Genomic DNA, 11,195 nt, shown 5'->3' with positions numbered 1-11,195 from the left:
CTCATTTAAAAATTATTGCATACGTGTGTTTTGTTAATACAACGGTATTGGTGTTTAATTAAGGACGATAACATGCGAATCAATATTACAATGTAATCACGTTTATGTTCACATCACAAACTTCTGGACTTGCGGTCACTAAAATTTCGAGCACGATTATCGTACTCAGATTAAAAAATCAACCAATCAAAATACTGGATTTGATGTTAGGAGCACAAGTTTTGTACTCCGAGTACTGAGTAAAGTTATATGACCGTGGGCCCGGTAATTGTGATGATTGTTAACGTAAGATACAATTGCAAAGTTGTTGTGTTTTCGCAGCAAAATTCAACCCATATCCCCGTACATACTATATAATGTTATCTAAAATATGTGATGGTATAAGATGAAAAACATATAACGTTAATTTCTTGTTGTGACATAATTGACTCTATAATATCCATTAAATATGTCATCCTTAATTTTAATTTCAAACAGGATACATGCGATCAACATAGTCATTAAACTTTGAACAATTCAGTTAAAGGAATTCATCTGTATATTGAAGGTTATAGGATAAGGTTAGCTTCCATGAATTCTATTTGAGATTAACATCTGTGCAACAATTGCAACTTGCAGAACATGCATATAGTTCCTCTTTTTATATAATAAAGCGGATTATGAATAAGAAATTGATGTTATAGTACCAGTTAAAGCCCTTATAGAGGAAGACGTATGGATTCGCTGAATGTGTCTAAGAGGTAGAAAAAAAAACGTTACCATTTAATCATTAAAACAATTGGTATATAATTATTCAGTTAAATGCAAGTTTGTTAGAAGTTAAAATTACATAGTCATACAAACCATATATTACTGTACATTAATTGAAAGCCGGGGGTATAGTGAACCAGTAGTATTCCCATGGAGGGATGCACCTCGTTTTATGAAAGTATATTTTTGTCGATTCTGGATTCAGACAATGACTTAGATATCAAATAGAACTGGCTATTGTCGCAAGCTCTGTCATCACCAATTAGAAAACCAAGACAAATGACATAGATATGAATCAAAGTCATAATATCAAAGGAAACGAGAAATTATATTTCAGAATAAAAAAGTAACTTATATCAGAGTAATATACATATGTCTTATTTAGATACGCACATCCGTCTTCAACGCAAAAATAACTGATATGCTCTGTTCGCTTAAACATAATCTAAATTTCATCATCAAGCAAATAACAAAAGAAGAAAAAAAACTTCACAGAACAAAATAAAACGCGTTGCCTTGAAAAATTTAAAACACAATGATATTTTAACCAAAAAGACTGACAAATATTAAATTGAAAAATTCATTTGAACAAATAAAAAATAGAATAGGAATATTTTGCTATTTCAATACTTCTGTTCAATGTATTGCTTCATTTCAATAAAGCATTCATTATTGCTGCTTTTAATGTACAAAATGCTATCAAAAGCCAATTAACTACTAAAACAATCTACAGGTAATTTCAATGTGCCGTCCGAACGTCTTCTAGTTTTTTTTTCCGTTGGGTTGCTGTCTCATTGACGTATAGCCCACATATCCTTGTATTATATGTATTTTTTTTAAAAACTGTTAAACCACTTCTGAACTCACAACCCATGAAAACGGTATCAAAACATACCAATATTCATTGCTTTACCTGTTATTCACTTATTTCCCATAAGAGATTTTCTCTTTTTAACGATACATGCTATATCTGACACCGGATGTTAAGCAACCATTAATTAATTAATCAATCATACATTTATTGTTATAATCATTACTTATCTAGATCTATCGTTAAACTTCATGTTCACGCATTTGCTTCTTTTCTCTAAAGTCATCGTAGACAGTAACTGTTGTTAATTATTTTTACATTCTATACTCAAATCTTTTTTTTATAACGACGTGCATAAAAAAGATATTTATATACATGCCTGTTGTTGAAGTGCCGCTCTAATTTCTTGTATTTTTCTCTCATTTTTATAACATCTTCTGGCAGCATATGCCATACCAATAATACATGCTGCCCCAGCAATACCAACTCCAATAGGTACACAAACACTCATCAGATATTTGCTGTTATTCTGGAGAGCAAACAGAAAATGTCAGAGAATTACTGAGTTATGTATATGTGTATAATGTTTATAAATGATTCTCTACGACAATAATCTAATATAATTATCAAGAAGTGCAATACGAATAATTTTATCATTTTAATCTATAATACTCTGAATCTTTTTATATTTGATAGGAAATGTTTTAAATGCTGCAGTTGAAAACGTTTAAAGAAACTGATTCAGAGCAAATATTTACCTTCCATAACACTCCACCAAATGGTTCATCTTCTATTGGCACTGCAAGGAAAACAGACAATTATTATAATTCAACGTGTGAAATTTTTGAAATAAAAGTTGTTTTTAAAGCTTTACTCATATGAATCGAGCATACTAAACGTATTTGCATATTTTTAGCAAAGTTTCGACGATATTGAATTCGGCTAAATAATATGGCTGTCTAGCCTTCCGAACTTCAATATTGCAGTTTCTGAACACACTATATTGAGTTACAAACAAAACATATCAAACTTTTTTTATAATGCCCCATGGAGTGAGGAAGAACCCTTTTGACTTTGGGTCTAATGGACAAAGTTTGAGATCACAGCAGCTACTGATAAAATTATCATTTGGGGATAGTCCTGGAAAATTTCCATACTATTTTTTTAAAATAGATTTGCAACAAAATACTGATTTAGGTTTATTACATGTACATGAAGACTCATTCATGTAAACTCTGATTATAAGTGATCACATCCTAGACATAGAATTATGGCGATAAAAAACAGACCCTAGTGATATAAAAACTTGTGAAATTTGTAAGGTTTATGATGATTACCTTTTTGGCGTACCAGTATTCATATTAGAAACAATTCAATTGATAACATTAAAAAATCACCCCAATGTTAATCAGCTTGAACCATTCTCAAATCTAATTGTTTTTGTAATTCCTAAAAAACCTTTTTTTCAAGTGTTGTAGACTATAAAAAGCTATCTAGAGAATTGGGAAAGGGAAGTCCACATTAGTCAGTTATATAATATTAATGAACAGATATGGTGCACGTTTTGTAATGTTGTATAGAATATATGTTTTGTATTGCTAAACCCGTTAGTCTTTTCTTAAATGCAATAAAGGTTTTTACTGGCCTCTTACACACCACCATTAATTCCATTTTACTATTGCAGAAAACTTTTTAAAACATAATAATAATTGAATACGATGTCTATGAACAAGGAAATTGTTCACTGGAATTGAATAAGAATGATTAAGATTGAAACCTTACAGAAAATAATTGTTCAACCAATATTAGATCGTGACGAAGTAAAATATCATTTCACAACCTTTAATCTTCAGGAAATACGATTACAAAATATATTTGCTTGGATTTTCAACCCGACCCTTTTGAATGACATTCTGAACATCTTCAAAGGGAAAACATTTTAATTATCTAACAAATGGGAAAAGTTTTTATAATTACATTTTCTTTGTTCTAATCTTTTATTAGTTTTCATCTTTATTTTTGGTAAACGTGATCCACTTAGATGACGTCTTACGTCTTCTTAACATCTAGTAATATTTCTTGATAAAACCAAAAAGTGGATTTTACAAATTTTTGCAAATGTATATGCAACTATAAATAAAACATTCAAGATAAGTAAACAACAACAATGTGTTACACCAAGAGTCAATAGAATACAATCCAGCATCAGGTATAACGTACATTGTCAATCTGGACCGAAATTCATAAAACTAGTAATAGATAGTATTCCCCGATCTTTAGTTTTACCGTTTAGGTGGAGCGATCGTATTTTCTAGACCATACGGATAATTACCATGATATCAAAACAAAAACAAAAATAATACCAGAATGTAATAAGACATTATATACCATCTTCAACAATAAAGCAATATCTGTACCCATTTGTCATGCTGTAAAATGCCAACACTCTAAAAACCGGTTAATATTTAACAAGAACTATCAAAGATCAGCAATCAACACAATATTAGATGTAATTCTTAATTTAGATTAATGGTTATTTAAAATACGTGAAGCAATAGGTATTATGTGACGTGTTTTTGTTAGGTTTTTTTTTCTAAAATCAGATTTTAAATTTCTATTTTTTCCTTAACACTAAGCTTGCATTGATTTCCCGATTTTTGACATCTTTCAAACAATGTGCGAAAAGTTCGTTCTACAGCAAACATTATAATTATACACATCAATTTAATGCTTTTGAAATTGAATTTCGTGCAATTATCCATAACTTAGCCAATACAGATAAACTCGCATTCAATATTTGCTTTGACAGATACTAACAAGAACTATTTCCATTTAAAGCGACTCCTTTTGTGTTTTAATGGGAAGTTGTAGTTCTATAGGAAAATGTACCAAGTTTACAAGATAGATTGAGGTATAATTGATGTATTCTGACAAAGTACATGGAACAGTTACAAAAACTTTTTAGAATTTTTTTTAAATTACCTTTAATCTATATTGGAAGTGCAATAATGTTTCATTTTATTCTTTTGATGATAAAATTTCTTTTGATGTTGACTAACTTTTAAAGGGGTCAGTTTTGTTTTGTTAAATTCTACTGTATTGAAAGAAAAAGATGTTCGAAATGACTGTTCTTTTCTTTAGACAAAAAGTTGTGAGAAGTCTGTGTTCAGAGAATTGTATTTTTGTTGAACATTCATAATTTCTATTTACAATGTTTTTCTTTCATTTTACTCATGTTTGATTTATGCTCGTTTTATCTTTGCAATTATTCACTATTTCATCCCGCAAAAGAATGAAAGAATAACATTAACACTGCGAAATAGGATGATTAATCACAAGTAACAAGGAAGAGTAAATACGACCACTCCATTCAAGGTTAACTTTTCTGTAAAAGTTAACATCATTTCAAAAAATAATAACAGCAAAGATCAATAATGACGCACCACTCACACAAACAAAACTAATTACTCCTCTAAACTACACGAAGATATTTGATAAGCATAAGAAATACCAGTAATAATATTCAGACTAAGTACAGACACCAAATCTCCTCAATCTACCTGAAGCTATACTGTAACGGAATGTCAAATCCATTTGAGGTGAACTTTGCTTTACTAAATTTGAACCACCACCTTCACTATCATCAATCATCATCATCACTATCACTGATCATCACCTTCATTAACAAAACACGTATAATGTTGTGACCACTGCATATAATGTTGTGACCACTGCATATAATGTTGTGACTACTGCATATAATGCTGCCAGTCTGCATATAACGCTGTAACCACTGCATATAATGCTATGACCACTGCATATAATGATCATCAGAATAAGGCCGTCATGGTGTTCAATATAAAACTCCGTACATAATAACAAATATACTAAACAATGGTATTAACTTATTAACAAGTATAGTTTTTGCCAGGTACAAATTCTTGCCTTCGCACTTAATTCGTTTAATACCTGGATTGAAAAGATTCGTTTATTATCCAGAAATTGTGATTGGAGCGTCGCCTATAATTTTCTTCTTTTGACGTTTTCAATATGGCATATACTTAAAAATAAAATACAATGGCGAGAATTGACTTTCGACGATAATTACTCTCTAACCAGTAGGAATCTATGAATTTAAATAAACACAATAGTATTGGTGGTTATACGGTTAGGAATCAGATGTGGATACTTAAAATAAATCAAGAAATCTGTAAGATAATTTCAATCTCCTCATCCACTAAAACATATGTGTCTTCTTTACTCTTTTTACTAGTGTTCCTCCTTCTAAACTTAAAGACCATTTACACGAATTAGTTCAATTTTGTTTCACAGAACAGATTTAGAATGGCCAACGCAAATAAAAATTTCTTGTTTAAGTAAGAAAGAACCAATTTATACCATGTAAAACACTTTGGATTTTTGTATTGACAACATATTTGTTACGTCTGAAGGACCTGTATTTAAACAGGAAATCAGTATTCATATGGGAACCAGCTGTGTCCCTCTGCTTGCCGACTTGTTCCTTTATTGTTATGGACAGACTTTATACAGGAACTTCGCAAGAAATATAAAAATAGGCTGGAATTATTCTTTAGCTTACTTTTCCGCTATAAAGATGACGTCCTTTCGCTGAATTCTAAGTTTGGTGACTATGTTGCCTGGATCTTATGCAATGAAATTGTAATAACAGATATAACAGACAAAAGAAAGGGTTTCAATTTTCCTCTTGTGAACTTTTCATTCCGAGTGTAGCAACATTCCTAGAGCGCCTGCATATGGAGTATATATATTTCACAACGGTTACGATATTCCAAGGGGTTCCTATCATGAATACCTTGATAGAGGATTACTGCTTACAAGGAAGCTATTGCATCAAAGGTTCAAAATGTTATAGTTTAAGTCGTCTCTTCAAAGTTTTACGGACGCTTTCACGGTTTAGTTGATCATTATGGAATACCTATATCATAGATGTCCACTTATATGATCCACTCGTTACAACATTCCCGTCCTCTTTTCCTAGATTGTGACATTACAGGAAGGTAGTTTTTACCGATTGTCTACCGGTACTTGCATGAGCAACACGACGGGTATCGCTAGTGGAACAAGAACTGTTTACCCTTCCGGATTACCTGAGTTTATCATGGCTTGTGATAGTGTTCGTGTTGCTCAAACTTTTGGTTTTCCGTGTAATATTTTCTAAATGTTGTTTTTCTTTTGATTGTTTTTCGTTTTGGTCATGGTGTTGTCTGTTTTCATTGAACTTGTAACTTTTGATTGCCTCCATGATTTCTTCTCTCTCTTATGTTGACTGGGATCATCCTTTTAAAACAGGCTCGGCTAATGAGTAAAGTTAGAAAATTCAAATCAATAACTAATGAACGTTCTGATAGTTGTTTGAATACAGTCAACATAGTGCTGAATTACTGTGATGCAAATATTACAGAATCAATTCTGAGTGGGATAGGTGTTTCTTTGTCCGAAAGTGTTAATCGCGTGCAGAATTCGCTGGCCTTTTCGACCTAAAAGCCGCATATATTATATTTATGGATGCCTAGTGTGTTTTTCTTCTTTGTTTACAAATACAAAAACTCTACCATCGTTTAAACAGAATATTCATAGTTCTGTCATTTATTGATGAAGGTAAATCCAGAAAAGCGCTTCGGATGCATAAAATTTTTTGTGTGTTGTTTTCATTTTTTACAGCACTGGGTCGATACCTCTGCTGGTGGAATATCAGTCCCCGAGGGTATCATCAGCCCAGTAGTCAGTACTTCGGTACTGACATGATTTATAACAAACCTTTCTAAAATTTTCAATTTCCCTCCCATTATTATAATTTATAGTATTATTATTGCAGACGTAAGTTAAGTAAACGTTTGTTTCTTTCTCAAATTTTAACTGAAAAAAAGAGGGCTGGTAAAGTTCTTCGCTTCAGCCAATTTGCATTCGGGGAAATTTTCCAGCCTCTCCAACTAAAAATATGGGACACGTAAATGATTCAAACTAATAAAAATGTCAAGCTTAAAACTATGGTTGAAATTAAGAACACTCAATTCAAAGACTGTGCCAATGCTGTAAAACATTAAGCATGATATTGGATTTGAGTATACCCAGATAGCTTGGAAGTGATGCATTTAGTCCCAATATTAACATGCTCTAAGATATAAAGAAATATTACAAAAACATAACCAGTAAATTTGACTAAAGTGAGAGGTTGAGAAAAGATATAACAGGAGTGAAGTAAAAGACACCAGCTAAAATGTATAAATCATTGCATGATCAAAACCAAATAAAAATAACTGTTCTGCCATGTCAAAGAATACGTTTTCTCACTTGTCAAATCTATTTTGCTATAAAATGCATTACTAGAAGTATCGTGATCAAGGTTGACACATACACCAGTTCTCTTTCAAACGACGTGATGATATTACTTCCAGTCATCAATTCGTTTAATCAGAAATAAGTAAAATGTCAAATTATTTCCAAATTTTGGAACAGGGTAAACATATCTAATTATGTCTTCACCGGTTTAAACCAAATGCAATTATCCTGTGTACATATCTTCCCTGTCTCAAATGATAAATACAACTCCGACATCCTACCGGTATTTGTATTAAACGTTTGCTTTTATATATTTGTGAAAGTGGAACTAGAATAAATGATGCAATAGCATGTAAAATTCTCATTCCTTTTAATATCAGTTGTGCGAGTAAATGAAATCTTCAATGAAAAAAAAAATGAAATAGTTTTGTATAATTGGTTACAATTAAACTGGAATATAAACAGAGAAGTCATTATTTTATCAAATAAAACACAGTCTTCCTTCACGATGTCAAAATTGGAAATGGCTTTTGTTTGCATAACTTTTTATATACTTCCCCCGTTTATTGAATTACATTTTTATGTTTTTTTTTCTTTAAATGTGTGTATACTTCTGTCGGAATGTCCTACATCTTATGGGTAAAATGGTAGTTATTCCTAGCTATTGTTAAAATGAAACAGGTATATAACGCATCATACACACAAACACTATATGCAACATGAACCCTCTCAAAACCGTAAATATTTCAGCACTTCAGTTTCTAGATTCGTATTGAATCATTGAAAAATCCAATAGTATTTCTTATTTCTTTAAATATTAGTCTTCGCCCGATTGTGAACCTCTATAAATTCCATTGACATATATTTTTTAAACCGTATGCTGCAACTCATCAGAAATAGGACTCCTCCAATATTTTTTTAAAAATCTTGAATAAAACACAAAAATCTTGTTTAAATAGACAGCTGTTTACAGAATTGCCGGCAACTGGTTATGAAATCAATTTATTCAAAATAACCCTTATCACCAAATCATTAAGATACGATACAAGACAATCTCTGACGAGGTTTCAGACTTGAGACAGGCACATGCATATGTTGTTTTATTTTTTTTTTTAACTTTTTTGGCTGTCGCCTGCACGAATTAACCCATTCAAAAGAAAATAAATAACAACCTAAGAAGTTGATATATTATCTCATCTCCCTTTTAAGGAAATAATATTTCACATCTTGTGTGAAGTAAGACTACAATTAGATTATTTGTCCGTTATGCCCACACAACCGTTACTCAATGAGGTTATCGTGTATGTATATTGTTATCATTTGTTTCTGGTTATCTTTATTTTATTTCAATCAAATTAAAACAAATTTGATAGATCAGACGGGCATGCAATTTAATTGGAGTATTTGTTCAGTAAAGATAGCAAATCTTATTAGTTTTGCTACATTCCTAAATATCATTACGGAATTTTGTACTTTGGAGTTGTTTTATACTATTAAATTAAGTATTTCATACGGGACAACTCGGAAGGTACGGTATATACGTCGATATTGCACTTTATACTTATAACTACTGTTGTTATATACTTTTACAGAATGGAATGGCCAGTTATTCATCATCTTGAACGTTCATATAAAAAGTAAAATCACAAAAGTACTGAACTCCGACGAAAATTCAAAAAGGAAAGTCCCCAATCAAATGGCAAAATCAAAAGTTCAAACACATCAAACGAATGGATAACAACTGTCATATTCCTGACTTGGTACAGGCATTTTCGTATGTAGAAAATGGTGGATTGAACATGGTTTTATAGCTAGCTAAACCTCTCACTTTTATGACAGTCGCATCAAATTCCATTATATTGACAATGATGCGTGAACAAAACAAACAGACACAATAGGTAAAAATGTCAAAAATAGGGGTACAGCAGTCAACATTGTGTTATCATCTTAATCACTATAAAAACAAACAAATGTAACGAAGAAGCACAAAAAGGCATACATCAAATTTAACATCCTCATTTTGCTTATATTATACGATTTTATTTATAATCTATGTAAAATCCACCCATAAAGGATGGAATGTTTTAAGTACTGGCGTAAAATCGCGCGTTTGAAATTCGCACAGGTAGACATATAATAATTTTGTCGTTCAAAGTATGAAGAGATACATAAATACAGAGTCACGTAAAATGGATATCACAAAAACAGACTTTAACAGTAAAAGTAATATTAATAAATAAAATAATTGTGTGGTTCAAATATGACGGGATGCATAAGTACAGAGTCACGTCAAATGTATATCATAAAAAACAGACTTAACATTTAAAGTAATATTAATAAATAAAATAATTTTGTCGTTCAAAGTATGACGGGATACATAAGCACAGAGTCACGTCAAATGGATATCTCAAAAAACAGACTTAACAGTAAAAGTAATATAAATAAAGACAAATAAAAGAATACTATAACACGTTATTAAGATGATAAACAACGTCAGTACGCAAAATCTATACTTCAAGACCATCGTGTATTATTTGTGAAGTTGATACGGAATATTTATCAACAAGTTCTTGGTACCTTTCGATGAACTTTTTAGAAAAAGGACAAGACGTTCTTTGACATACCCCTGGTTCATCAACTTTCTGCTCAGACACTGGTGACGTTTTACAAAGTCTGAGTAGGAGCTGCAAGCTCTTGTATACCGAATAAGTTGGGAAATGTATATCCCATATGCAGGTGAAGTTGGTATATTGCTACTAAGGTGGGGGAAATTGATAATTTCAAAATTAAAATCGTCTCGTTTGTCATAGATTCTGGTACTGAGTTGACTGTGTATGTCAAATTCGAGGTATAAGTCTAAAAATGAGGCGGAGCAAGCCGTGTCTGTTGTTTCTTTAATTTCTAGTTCTGGTGGATATATTAATGGAACCCAATCAGAAAAGTTCGGATTGTTAATAGAAAGAACATCATCAATATATCTGAAAGTGAAATTAAATTACCTGGCTTCTTTGATCTTCTTGTTTTTGACAAGTGTCTGAAGGAACTCCGATTCATATGAAAATAAGAAGAGGTCGGCAAGGAGAGGCGCACAGTTCGTTCCCATAGGAATGCCGACAATTTGTTGAAAAAGTCTACCTCCAAATTCAACAAATATGTTGTCAATAAGAAACTCCAGCATACAGATCACTTGTTCCTCTGTGTAGCATGTTTTACCTTTTTGTTCACTATTAACAAAATATGCCTTAGGGTATCCCAAAGTAATAAATTTATAGCGTATGCTACCATTTTTATGATGAAAAGCATTGTGGATTAT

At 31.5% G+C, this 11,195-nt stretch overlaps 1 long non-coding RNA gene across 2 annotated transcripts in view; it reads right to left on the bottom strand.

Annotated features, from left to right (window-relative positions):
* Positions 1-1,946: 1,946 nt before the first annotated feature.
* Positions 1,947-11,195, bottom strand: part of LOC127738162 (uncharacterized) — a 67,824-nt gene continuing 58,575 nt past the window's right edge. For both annotated transcript variants that reach the window (XR_007999947.1, XR_007999948.1), the window contains exons 3-4: positions 2,320-2,360; positions 1,947-2,090 (exon numbers count right to left, since the gene is read on the bottom strand). This is a non-coding gene — a long non-coding RNA (uncharacterized LOC127738162). The remainder of the gene's footprint in view (positions 2,091-2,319; positions 2,361-11,195) is intronic.

The sequence above is a fragment of the Mytilus californianus genome, unplaced genomic scaffold, assembly GCF_021869535.1.
Source record: "Mytilus californianus isolate M0D057914Y unplaced genomic scaffold, xbMytCali1.0.p SCAF_4, whole genome shotgun sequence".
Taxonomy (NCBI): domain Eukaryota; kingdom Metazoa; phylum Mollusca; class Bivalvia; order Mytilida; family Mytilidae; genus Mytilus; species Mytilus californianus.
The sequence above is the reverse complement of the archived record's forward strand: the minus strand, read 5'-3'. Positions and strand labels throughout refer to the sequence as shown.